Source organism: Ursus americanus, chromosome 3 (genome assembly GCF_024610735.1).
Source record: "Ursus americanus isolate L20-20 chromosome 3, mUrsAme1.1.p, whole genome shotgun sequence".
NCBI lineage: Eukaryota > Metazoa > Chordata > Mammalia > Carnivora > Ursidae > Ursus > Ursus americanus.
This window is the reverse complement of record NC_142129.1, coordinates 9,350,457-9,364,622: the sequence shown is the minus strand read 5'-3', so window position 1 is coordinate 9,364,622 and position 14,166 is coordinate 9,350,457. Positions and strand designations below refer to the sequence as shown.

Below are 14,166 nucleotides of genomic sequence, written 5' to 3'. Positions count from 1 at the left end.
GAAAGTTTATTTAAATTGATTTACAATTTAAATTATACTTTATTAATTACAACACCACCTGCATGTATTTAAAAACATTGCTATCATAATTGGTAATGTTTATTCACATTAGCTACCTTGTGTTAAGCCCTTTATATACTGCTACTTTCAGTTGAGGAAATTGACTTTGGCCTAGAAGTTCAGTAACTTGTCCTTGATAATGCAGCTAGTAATGATAGAACCAGAATATGGACTCACCTCTGTCTGTCTCCAAAGTCCTGACTTCTAACCATCCTGGAGAGGGAGAAAGGCAAGGAGAGGGAAGGTTGGCTACCACCTATTGCCCCAGTGCTATGACCCTAGACCAGGTGAGAATATTTGTGAAAAATATTCATTCTTGGGGCATCTGGGTGGCTCATTTGGTTAAGCGTCTACCTTCAGCTCAGGTCATGATCTCAGGGTCCTGGGATCGAGTCCCACACTGAACTCCCTGCTCAGCAGGGAGCTGCTTCTCCCTCTCCCTCTGTAGCTCCCCCTGCTTGTGCTCTCCTCTCTCTCTCTGTCAAATAAATAAATAAATAAATAAATAAATAAATAAATAAATAAAATCTTTAAAAAAAAAAAATGCTCATTCTTCAGGTAAGGTCTGGTGCCGGTTGAGGCATGATTACTCATAGTGCAATTACCCTGCACCGTTTGTCTGTACATTTAGGAAGCTGTTCTTGAGAGGAAAGATTGATGCTAGAGGTCAGAAAAACCTGTTCTTGTCTGTTTTTTTGCCACTTACTAGTTATGTGACCTTGGACTTGAGATGTATGGCTGTAAGCTTTAGATTATATGTATAGAAATAAGTATAATGTTGCCAGCTTGGTCTACTTCTCAGGGCTTTCTAGATTTAAGTGAAACTTTAAAATCTCTAAATATAAAGCATTCTAATTGTTAATGTCATTGTACTATAGGCATATTTCATTCTTCAGTTCCTATTTTATTAGTCTTTTAAGGAATCACATGATGTTCTTATATTGAGTGGGCAACCTGGTCTCTTTCTTAACAGATTCAATTTCAGATCATTAAGGAGGAGAAAGAAATTGAGCTCTGCCTTTGGGCATATTCTGGCCAATAAAAACTGGCATGATTTCAGTGGGGTAAGGAGGTATTCTGACCAAGTAAAAAGTGGTATGATTTCAGTGGGGGAAGGAGGAAAATATGAGACACATCAGTGGTATAAATTTATATTTGGAATAAAAGGATCCATGGAATGGTAGCAAGCAGAAGGAGTGGCAATAGTCACAAGTCTACTGAGTTGACTGTATGTGACAGTTTTGTTGCATAGTCAATTGTACAGTACAAACTGGGTCTCAGAGGACATGTGTGATTTCTAAAAATAAGTATGATCAGAATGCGCTTGTAGTTTTAAAATGTTTTCCTGCTTTGTTCAAATTCCATATACATCAAAACAAATAAACCTTGTCAACCATGTGTTTTCTTTATCCACTTTTCAATTATTCTTTACCTATAAAGAAGAAATCAGAATGTAATTTACATTGCAAACTTAAACAAGATGATAATTTAAATATGCAAAAGCTTGATTTTAGCAATAGCCAAGTACATAGAAATTTATTTTTGTTTAATAGATTTATGTCTAATTAGCTGACCAATGGGGGGTAATGCTAATAGTGCCAGATAACTGAAGTAAATGTTATTTAACAGCATGGGGTCCCAATAACACAGGAGCAACCTTCTAGGCATTATATCATCTAAGCCCAGGAAGCCCCCCATGGTGGCAGCACTGCATTATTTAAAATCAGTTCATCATGTTCCTCTTGAGTATTGGCCACCTTTCAAAACCCTCTCTGGTCATGAGCTATTTGTGCCTGCTTTGTGATAATAAATCTCTCCTATAATCTCTAAAACTCAGGCAGACGATGTCCAGAGATTCCATAAGAAGAGAATGCAGAGGAATTCTGCTCCCTGTTTAATCCCTAATTAAATAAAATTAGATTGTATAGTTACATTAATTTACAGAATCCACAATACCTTTATCAAACATCTTTTCATTTGACAATGTATTTTTTTTGACAATGTATATTTTGTTGTCTTATTCAAGTAGGGTTTTTTGACATTTTCATAACATTTTAACATATGATAGAAACTATGCACATTAATTTTTTATTCTATCTTACATAAAGTAGTCACTACAGAAATTTACAGAAGCAAGATGGATGGTTAAGGAAGGTCCAGTCCTATGGGCTATTCTCAGAGGTTATAGGTCAGAGTTCACTGGGTGGAGGGGGTTCAGACTACCCAATCAGGTAAGAGGTGAAGAAAGGCTAAAACACAGGCACTGGGTTCCATCAGTATCCCAAGAGTACACATCTCCTACCTAAACACCTATGTGGATTTGTTCCAAGACTTGGAAATTCCCATTACAAAGATGTCTGTCCCCTGAGGCACAGTCCCAGATACTTTCTCAATCCCAGCAGCTCTGGCAGGAATCACTTGTCTTTCTCTTCCTTGCATAGAGTGGGAAGACATCTGCAACGTGTAGACACTATTGATCCCTTCCCCCCAAATTTGGTTTATGTTTGAGTATATCAATCAATAACCTAAACAACGTGGTCTGAGTTGTCCTTCAGTGACAGGTAGTCATAAATACTTGTTGAAAGAATGGAAAATTCAAATCCTCCGAAGTCATATGGTTCCCAAAACAAATTATCAACTGACAGAAGAGGGTTCTGGCTTCCCATTTGCTGTAGACACTCTACTTTGAGGCAGTAGTTCAGAGGCTTTTTCAGAACTTGGACCTCTGTGATCTGCACCCATCTCCAGCCATCCACCTCCAGCCCAGAATATCCACTGGACCTTCAGCAGTTTCTTTGACTGAATGATCTTCAAGGGTTAATGAAGGATCAAAAAGCAAGGGTGAAGGAGGGTACTTTGTCCCATCACCCACAACATCTAAGTCCTGCTCGGGCTTAGAACTCTGAGGAGGCAACTTCCAGCTGGCAGTGGGCAGCAAGGATCCTCAGAGAGGCTTACAGGAACTAGTTTGTTGCGGGGTACCTCTTCAGAGCCCTGATCATTTGAAGAGAACTTGATTTGTGTCCTGACAAATACAGATAAGGCAGTGTCTGGTCATTGGAATAGACTGATTGGAATAACAGACGTCATCCACAAAGGCCCAGCGCCTCTGACTGAAACAAATATTATGAGCCTGTTGGGCAGCACCATCTGGGCCAACATCCTGTGTTCCTTCAGGTGCCTATGTAATAAGGTTTCCCCTCCTTAGTGCTTATGATACTGCGGATGACGTTTCAGACACTTTAAGTTCTCTCATTCTTTGGCCAAAAGTCCCTCTGGGCCACTCAAGGGACTACGACTTAGAGCCTCATGTTCCACTTTGTGATTATGTAAAAAACGTACTGAAGTCAATTAAACTGATCAATGTACAAAGATTGCAAACAAATTAGCTTCTCACACATAATCAGGGCAACTTCTGCTGCTGCATAGACACCGGCATGTCCAGAATTCTTCTGGCTCCAATGTGGCTACTTTCTGGAGACTGAGACGCCAGCTCTGTGTTAGCATAAGAGCTCAGCTGGCACAAGAGTGTTTCACCCATAGGCCCTGAAATGGTCTTCATTTGAGCATGAAATGCCAGGGCATTCCTATGGGCATGTTCAGCACTGAAAGACTCCATCTTTCTTCTCAAGTTTTGGAGCAGCACTGGGATATTTTTTTCATTCTTCATCAATGAAGGGCACATTCATGTCTTCAAGGATATGCTTAGTGCAAAATTTCTGCCCCTCTAGACAAGGTTGCAAGCATGGGAGATGAGTGAATGAACAAGACAAGGTCTCCTGAGCCCTGGGCACTGGGGTGATCCTCCCCGGATTGGTCGGCAAGAGGTGCATCAGAATCCTGTTCATACCAGAACCTCTGCCACTGTATTGCACTGTGCCACTAGTCCTCTGGTTGTGCCAGCCGCTTCTCTCCAACAGGTTTTAGCTCTTGGGTGTGTTGTTAGCTGGTGGAGGGGCAAACAGGAATACGTGTTCATCAAACTAGTACTCTTTCCACTTTTTTCATTCTCCCATTGGGTTTCTTGAGTTCTCTATTTTTCATGAGCGTTGCTTTCATCTTTGTACAATGCAGTGACAAGGGGATCTGAATGTCCTTCTCTTAAAGCAGAGTCAATAATTGGTGTCTTAACTGTATGTTTCAAACAAGAGAAATGACCCTTTCCAGCTGAAAGTCTCAATCGAGAGACATACGCACGTAAACACAAACATGGGCACATACACATGCACACATTACAGAGATTTGTAAAATTAAATGATATTTTATTTTCTGGGCATCTCTATCCATTGACATCAGATGGATTATGTCTCAAAGTTTACATTCTTATTTGAAAACCCTCCACAGGAGATTCCGGGATTATACTCTGAGTTTATAATTCTAACGGTCTATGCATTTAGAATGCAAGTTCCTGACATCTAACTGAGAAGATGCTGGTTACCAACCTTTAGCCTGGAGTGACAGAGCCTTGAAACGCCATCTCCCTAGCTCATCTCCCCATTGCTTTCTAATTAATAGCCGCAAGATTTCACCAGACATAACTGGCCTCTGGGTACCTTCTTCTTTATTTGGGGTGTGAAGAGAGGCTCACTTCCTGATCCCAGCTCTGATGAGAGGAAAATTCTGTCTCAGAAACATTTACATGAAAAAAAGAAAGTATAAGAGAGGGAATGAATGGGAGGCCTGAATGAACAAGGTCATAAAACAATATATTAATCCAGATTAATCAAAAAATAATTGTAACCACGAATTTAGAAATTGAATTAAGGATTTGAAAGACATATTGTTTTATTTTTAAGTGTTTGAATAACTTCAATAGAAGCTACCTTTAAAGCAATGAACTAATGAAAGTCAATACAAAGTGTATTCTTTGAGCTCTAATTTGCAAAAAAAAGGATGATTAAATAATTATTAAGATAGGAAATTATGCAAAATTGTAAATATGCCAATTTATTATTTCATTTATTTCATCCGAACTGCGTAATTAAAGGTTCTCCATAGAGTTTGTACGTGGGACTGAAATCAGTGTTTCATACACAACATCAATTCCTATGGGTTTTCAACTTTACTAGATCTTGTCAAGCCTCTCCTCCTCCCTTCAAACACATGCATGCACACACACGCACTTGTGCGCGCCCATGTACACACACTTTTTTTTTAAGATTTTACTTTCAGTGTTACCTTAAATTCCTAAGCATGACAACTTGGGAGCCCACTGTAAGTCACATTTCTCCAGGTCACTGCTTATGGTTACAGCTTCTGCACAGAAAATTGTCCTGCCATGTTATCCCTCATCTCATCAAGCACAGCTTCCTGTCTTGCAAAAACAACTGCAATGATGGAGGTCATTATAACATCTTGTCCAATGTAAGCAAAACTGAGTTCTTTAGAACACCGTTTGACTAAAGATCAGACACTCAGACTCAGTCTGGGAAAAAGAATAATATTGATGGACCTGTGGAGTCTAATGAAAGAAAGATCAAAAGAAATCATTACAGCTGGATTATGAATGTTGAGGAAAGATAGTATTAATGTGTACAAGTTTTAATAACAGCAAGCTAAAGATTGTTGATTAGAATTCGTTATTTTATAGAGTATTACCAACCTCAAAAGAATGGTCTTTTTTTATACCCCCCCCCCAAAAGAGACAATCTAAAATAATGATGCTTCAACTGAACTTTAAACTTACACTGAACTGCATGATTCTAAGTTAAAAAACAGACTCTACAAATGAGTGAAAGGAAGATGGTGGTTTATCCTCCCCTCTCCTCAGCTGATGGGGCCAGTGTGGTAGTTGGTGATGTTTTCTCAGGTGAAGAAAAACAGGTGCTTTATACATCACCTCAGTGAGATGGTGCCAACTGGGGCTGTCACTGAATCTTTTCTGGGAAGCAGCTGCTGTTATTTTATCTTTTGTTGTGGTTGATCTCAATTCAAAAGACTACTTTATGGTAGAAGAAAGCTGTGGTCCCATTTATTCTGATTATATTACATGCAGAATTCTAGGATCAGAGGAAGGACCCCATAATTTAGAACAAACAGAGATTTGCAGAAGTGAATGTGTGAGACTGGGCACAGGGCTAGTGAATTCAGGGCAAGGCACAGAGACACCACTAGTGGTAGGTAGATTGTTTCAGGAGGTGATTATGGGTAGTTGAGGGAAATCTCTCAAGGTTTTTAAAAATTTCTCATCTGTACTCAGGGAAAAATATGAAGACTGTGAACAAGTTACTTCTATTTCTGAGACCTCAGTCATCTCATCTGTGGAAGTGAGTTGGGGTTCCATGATCCCTAAGGTCTTTTCAACTTAAATGTGCTCTAATTCCAACTCTGGAATTATTTTGTAACCACAGAGCCTTCTAATGAACAAACATCGTCTTATCCTTTATCACCTTAGGGCAAATTCTTGTTCACTGGGTGGATTGCCATGACTCATCACACTTGCTACAAAATTGAATGTTAATACAGCAATAGAGTTTTATATATGTCTTGTAGGATTATAAAAAAACATAATGTCTCCATGAACGGCACCATATTTCCTTCGTTGAACTATTTTGAAATTGTCATGGGGTCTGATAAATAACATATAAACATCAATTTTGTTATAGAGTAATAGCATAAAGTATTTCAAGGGACTTTGCAAGAGACAGTCTGTATAAATGCCTGTGTGTGTGTCTGTACCCACACACACAAGTGAGCATTTGAAGTAATACAGCAATGGCATACATTGTGATGACATCAGAAACAAACTCACTGACTTCATTAGTCTCCCCTCTCATCGAGAATAAAGGATTACAGTCTGACTGATCTCTTTGATTTACAAGTCTGAAAAGATCTCTCCCAGCTTAAAGGTTCCAAATTATCTTAGGATAAAATGCTTAACATCTTAACATGAAACAAAAGGCAGCTCAGTAGTAGAGTTGCATTAACTCCTACAGGCCGAATGTCCACATTTCTCTCCCTGACGTGGTCTCAGCTCCAGCTATTCTGACCTACTTTAAAATGCCTGAATTCTCTATTTTCTTTCCAGTGTTAAGCCTTTGTAGGCCCTGTCTCCCTTGACAGAAATACCCTTCCCCTGCTTCCTTGACAGCCAACTCCTTCCTTTCCTTCAGGTTTCAGCTGGGTAAATTTGACTTTCCATGAAGGAGATTATAACCATTTCATAATATCAGTTCTGCCTCTGACAACGGGGAAACAGCCTAAGACTTTAAGTAATTAATTCGTATTTATTGAGCACACACTACTACGGTGTAAAAATGCCACAGGTGACCTAAATAGGAACAAGATACAGACCTCTATTAAAAGACGATTTGTGGAATATATACACATACTAGGACTAATGCAGAACGCTACGTGGGAAAACCCAAGTGCTTTGGTGATGTAGAAAACAGGGTGGCCACATTTTGTTGAATTTGGAAAACAACTTAATCCGATGTTATTCTAAGAGTTTAAAAACAACATTGGCCCAAAGGACCTTCAGCTCTGAAAGGTACCAACCTTGGGTGATTGCCTAAGGTTCAAGTGAGTGGGTCTTAGACCCTCAAATTCCACTTAAAACAGTTCGATTGGTTTTCTGTGGATTTAAAAAAAGTTTGATAGCTGCAGGTGTTTTCTATTGGAATAATAGTATATTATGACATTAATAGATATTCTCAAGTTGATTTTCCCTTTCAAGGACATTGGTGGGTAACAAATACACAATCTCTATAGCAGAACTTGCTGCCCAAGTCACTGAAGCAAAATAGTGATTCATCAGTTCATGGCCATGTGTGATATCGAGGCACCTCAGGACACCTCACACTTGCCAGGTGCATTCATTTTTCTTCTTTATTTGCTTTTAATAGAATTTCACAGAGTATTTATTGGAAATTACTGTACAGCACTGTGATCTCTGAGAATGAGTCAATGTCCTGTGTTAATTGCAAATGTGTCAATATTGCAGCAGGAGTTTTGTTTTTTGAAGCAGAGGAGAAGGGTACTGAGCTTAAGAACTACAAACTCCCAAAATATCTGTCGAAGAAAAATGACATCTTCACTACATTTTTTCGCCTGAATATGTGTTTTGGCATGTGATTCAAGCTACTTTTAATTTCTGTCTTAATCCTGCTTTGTTGTGAGCTAAACTAAGCACACTTCTCTAGAATTCAAGTGTTCACTATATGAGGTAAATTAACTCTTCCAGTGCTCTAGGGTACCAATTAATGCCCCAGAGGAGGTAAATTACTAACTGGTACCCCGCTGCTCTGCAAAGACCGAATTTGCCTCAGATGGTTTGCTTGCTCTCTGTTAGGGAGTAGATTACTCCCAGAGGTTCTCTCTAGGACAGGATCCTTTTTTACATGGGAAATTAGATTCCATCTGATTGGCAGGCTCAATCTTCCCAAATGTGTCATCTGATAGTCATGATTAGATTACCAGAAGCTATAAATGCCTGTAATGAAAGCTTGACAAGTCAATGAGTAAATATAAGGACATGAAACAGACTATTTGGAATATTTAAAATGTTTAAAGTTTTGTGAGCATAGTGAGAACAAGATATTTGATTTTTATTAAGGTAGAACCTTCTGTCATTATTCAGAAGCATTGAGTAATGTGGTATTACAGAAATGTGTTATGAAACGGTGTTCTCTTCTTCACTGTTAAAATTATAGAGGGGAAGATGCAGACATGTAGACTATTTTTCACTCTTGCATCCTTTGCCCATGGATTTTTAATGTTGTTTGAATACTCGCACTGCTTTAGAAGATGCTTTTTCAGTGAGTATATTCGAAAGTTTTACTTTGTACTGAGGTAAAAACGACCTTCCTCTCTCTTCGTTTGTTCATTATTGCACAAGCAGTTGTGAGTGCCGGGTAAGTCCGAGACACCGCACAGTGAAGGGAAAGCAGAATTCCCGCCTTCTCAAACTGTATGCTGTAACAGAGAAGAACAAAAACAAAGCCATGAACATTAAATTGCGGTAGGTGATATGAAGAAAATAAATGAAAGAGTCCAAGGTAGAAAATCATTAGGGTAAGAAAGGTTAGGGGCAACCATAGATATGTAGCTGTGGAACATTGTAGAAGGATAAGAAGTCATGTTTCCATGTAACGCCAGTGGTTGTGAAGGAGATGCCTTTGAAAAGCAGAATGGGGTGGGGTGAATATGTGAAAAATCTGCTGAGGCAGAAGAGATGTTTTCACTTCTGAGGAGCTGAAGAACCAGACCCTTGTGACTAGACGCTTGTGAAGAAGGAGTGGGACGGGGGAGAATGAATCAAGATGGAGGGAAAAGCTGATATCACACTGCGCAGGACATTATGAGCTAACGTAAGGAAGCGGAATGTTATGCTAAGTTCAGTGAAAAAATGATTTTAGGTAGGTGAGTGACATCATCTGAATTAGTGTAGAAATAGCAATGATATTAAATTTACATAGCACTTATTTTGTGCCAGACACATTTTAAAGGACTCGACGCTTATTAATATTTCTAATAATGCTATGAAATAGAATTAAAGTAAGTCACAGAGTCATTTCATGATGCCCAGGGTTGCATAGTTAGTGAATTGCAGAACTAGAGTTTAACCTGAGTAGCATATGCCCTCACTAGTAACTACTTATGTTTTCCTAGCTAGATAGCTACATCTATCAACTTTTGTAAGTTGTACATAGCAGTATTAAACTGTGCTTCAATGCACGAGAATAAGTGAGATGTTTCAGGGTCTGAGTTTTGTAAGAAGACCGAGGACTGAGCCATGCGTGACCCCAGCAGTGCACATTGAGTAGAAGGACGAAACTAGCGAAGGACACTGAAAATCAATGAGCCAGTAATGGGGGCACTGCTGATGGAGAAGTGATAGGGAACTAAGGGGAGTGTCCTAAGAGGAAATGGGGGTGAGTTCTGCTTCATGCTGCGGAGAACTGAATTATGCGGAGAACTGAATTAGACATCTGTGCTGGATTATGTCGTGGCAGTCATTGATGACCATGAAAGACAGGTTTTCATGAAGAAGTCTAGAGAAAAGACTGAATAGATAAGAGTAAGGGTGAAAGAGATAAAGTCAAGATAGAATATATGGACAACTGTTTAGAATTCTGTGGTAATAGAAGAGAAATAGCTGGAGAGAGAGATTGGGTCAGGGAGAACACATGCACACACACACGTGCGTAAGAAAAGAACAACAGAGCATCTGCATCTGCTGATAAGAGAAAAGGGAGCCTTTGAGCATGCAGGAGAGAAAACAATATCGGTATATAAGTTTCTTTGAGGAGCCAAAGCAAGAGAGGATTCAGGGTAGAAACGGGAGGTTCGGTGTTCGCTGGGGGAGGGACTTTCCTTATTGAGCGTATGGGAGAAAAGTTGTGTTCAGGGGTAGAGAACTTAGGCTGGTGGGATCTCGCTCTGCATCTGGAAAAAAGCAAATAATGAGAAATATTTAATATTGTTTACTCTGTCCCCCTCTATGCTAAATGCTTTACATAGGTTATTTCAGTTAATTCTCAGAAAACTCTTCTCAGAAACTTCTCAGAAAAAAATATTTTTAACTTTTAATTAACAGCTGATGGAACTGAGACTCACAGGAATTAAGTGACTTGCCCCAAATCACAAATCCACTAATTGCTAGAGCTAAAAATCTGAAAGCAAACAGCCTGGCTCCAAAATCTAATTCTAGAGCTAGAAGTTTAGTTATTCACTAGTAAGTGAGTGGTGAGACTCAGAGAGCTAAACCAGCCTTCCCAAATATATGCACCTGCTTGCTGAGAGTGCTCAGTGTTCTTCCACTCTACCTATTTCTCCTGCTTTAGAGGCAGGAGGCATTTTAAAGTGAAAATATGTGACTGTTTATCATGAACTTTATTCGCTGAAAATGTAGTGAAATTTGGGGTGGAGACTGTAAAGATTAAAATCCTAAGAATCAGATATAATTGTTTTTCAAGACAGGAAAAAAATAAGTCAAAGGACTCTTCATATCGCTGGTATAAATTTTCCTAATGAGAACTCCATGTAATACAATTAGTTTTAAAAAAGAATTTTCCAAGTGCCTGATTAACTTTTAATCAGGATGCTAAGATGATTAAGCACAGTCTGATTATGTAAGAAAAAATGCAGTGAAAGACAATGTTCTGCTTTTTTGTACACACATGCACTACAGAAGCAATTTAAGAGGAAGTTCAACAATTCTTCATTTAACAAATCTCATCAAAATTAGCAGTGGCAATTATTCAAAGGTTGTATGTGCATTTGTTAATTTTTTTTTGCTGTATCACAGAGAGATTTCTAATTTTTATATTTTTCTAATAGAATGGCTATCGTACTTATAAGCTCTTATTATACAATGCTAAGAGGATTTTTAAATTTCATATTTCAAGGAACCAAATATGTTTTCCATTAAATCCTATTATTCATTGTATAGTTTCAGTCCACTTATATAAATGTAGCATCCTAAAGACTTTTTGCTTGTTTGTTTATTTTTCCCAACTCTCTTATGCACCACTTAATATGCACATCTTTTGCTTTAGTCCATGATGTCTACACAGACAGCAAACAGACCTAACATGTGCAACCTAACAGCATCTCAATACAGATCCTGCAGATTGTGCTTCTCTCTAAAGAGACTCCGAATGTCCCACAGCATCACACACCTGCCCCTCGAAATGGCGGCCAACTTGCTAATACAGCTTGTCTTGGTCTTCCTTCTTCCTTCCTTCATCCCTCATGGCCAGGCTAAGACACTGGCAAGAATTAAATTTCTATCTGCAGAAGCATAAAGAGAAGGCACACATGTCTTTCTGTTTCACATCCATATGCCAAAATAAATCTTACTTTGTTAAAACATTCACCCACAATTTTGTTTGTGTGTTTTTCAACTCCTTGTCTGCGTTTGTGTTTTTGTAAGATAAATGTTTTAGGATCTTGAAGACCTAGGAATTTACCTCATTCTTCAAGATGAACTGCAATATGACCTATAATATGGTAACATGAGTCAGTTATGTTTTATTGTTTAAAGTGATCACATGACCTAAAAAAGAATGAAATCTTGCCATTTGCAACAACATGGATGGACCTAGAGAGTGAGTGCTAAGTGAAATAGGACAGTCAGAGAAAGACATATATGATATGATTTCACTCATATGTAGAATTTAAGAAACAAAAAAAACAAACAAGCAGAGAGACAAAGCCAAACAGTGGTTTCAAGTTTTTATTTAAATTCTAGTTAATTAGCATGTAGTGTAATATCGGTTCCAGGCATAAAATTTAGTGATTCATCACTTACATAGGAGACCCAGTGCTCATCATAAGTGCCCTCCTTAATCCCCATCACCCATTTAGCCCATTCCCTACCCACCTCCCCTCTAGTAACCCTCAGTTTGTTCTCTATAGTTAAGAATCTCTTATGGTTTGCCTTCCTGTCCCCCCCCCCCATTCCCCTGTGTTCATCTGTGTTGTTTCTTAAATTCCACATATGAGTGAAATCATATGGTATCTTTCTCTGACTGGCTTGTTTTGTTTAGTGTAATACACTAGTTCCATCTACATTGTTGCAAATGACAAGATTTCATTCTTTTTGATGGCTGAGTAATACTCCATTATATATAAAAAATTACAGATAGATAGATATAGATATAGATATCTCACATTTTCTTTGTGTGTATATATGTATACATACCACATCTTCCTTATCCATTCATTAGTTAATGGACATTTGGGCTCTTTCCATAATTTGGCTATTGTTGAAAAAGCGGACTCTTAAATACAGAGATCTCAAACTGGTAGTTGCAAGAGGGAAGGTGGGTGGGGAATGGGATAGATAAAGGGGATTAGGAGTACATTTATCATGATGAGCATTGAGTAATGTATAGAATTGTTGAATCACTATATTGTACACCTGAAACTAATATAACACTCTATGTGAATTATACTTCAATAAATTTTTTTTAAAAAGATAGACATAAAAATCAGTCACATGCCCAATCACAATCCGTTTTATGTTCCAGTCCCTTTTCAATGCCTGACATTTGACATGAAAAAAAAATGTCAATTTAATAATCCAACGTTAAGTCAAACGGGCTGCTCTCATCAGAAGTGGAAATGAAAGGAACCTTGCAAAATAATTGTTTCATTGGGCTAAGAATAAACGTAATCCTGGGAATGAATTAGTCATCACGCTATACTACCTGCTAAACATCTGCTGGTGCTTCTCCCTGTGTTGGGTACCCAGGAGGTCAATTCCTGATTATACTAAGTGGGAGAATTCTTATAGTCTACATTAATGCTGTACTTTAATGGGAGAATTAGCACTGATGTTGTCTATAATAATGAGGATGTTTTTTATTTTTGCTTCAATTTTCTTTTCATCATAAAATTGATGAAATATGACCCAGAGGATGGATAGAGAAACATAGATGTAGATATGGATATATAGAGATTTGCATACTGACAGTGCATATTCTGATAGATTTAATCATTTTCTCATACTTCTGTGACACAGTAAGATTTGGAGCTGAGAATTTTTCTTTTTTTTTCTTTCTTTTTTCTTTTTTTTTTTTTTTTGGTCACACAGAGAGAGAGTGCCAGAGGGTGGGGAAGGGGCAGAGGGAGAGAGAAAATCTCAAGCAGACTCCATGCTGAGTGCAGAGCCCGATGTGGGACTCGATCTCACAACACCAAGATCATAACCTGAGCTGAAATCAAGAGTTGGACTCTTAAATGACTGAGCTACCCAGGATCCCCAAGAGCTGAGAATTTTTCTTGAAATAGTTTTTATCCATAAAATCAATATGATTGTTTTTAATAAATACCAGAATAATGAATTCACTTAGATTTTTGTAATGTGTTTCTGATACTGTTTTTTTCCTGAAAGGTTAAATTATTAATACCCAGAACACCATATATCTGGACAAGATAAGTCAGTTGCTTTGAATCCACAGGAAAGGAAGCTTATATCACATTACCATTTAGACAACAATATGGGAAACAAACCTATAGGTACCATTAAAACCTCAAAGAAAATTCCTCTACAAAAGGAATTTTTGACATCAGATGATGGGCCCTAGAAGACCAAAGGGATTTGGGATGTGTGCTCAAAATTGGCCTTTCATGTGTGTTTATGTATTCAGCTTATCCATC

At 38.2% G+C, this 14,166-nt stretch overlaps 1 protein-coding gene and 1 pseudogene across 1 annotated transcript in view; one reads left to right on the top strand and one right to left on the bottom strand.

Annotated features, from left to right (window-relative positions):
• Nucleotides 1-14,166, top strand: part of CNTNAP2 (contactin associated protein 2) — a 1,871,860-nt gene that overhangs the window by 190,447 nt on the left and 1,667,247 nt on the right. The window lies entirely within an intron of this gene.
• On the bottom strand, nt 2,695-3,964 carry LOC123788822 (KAT8 regulatory NSL complex subunit 2 pseudogene; annotated as a pseudogene).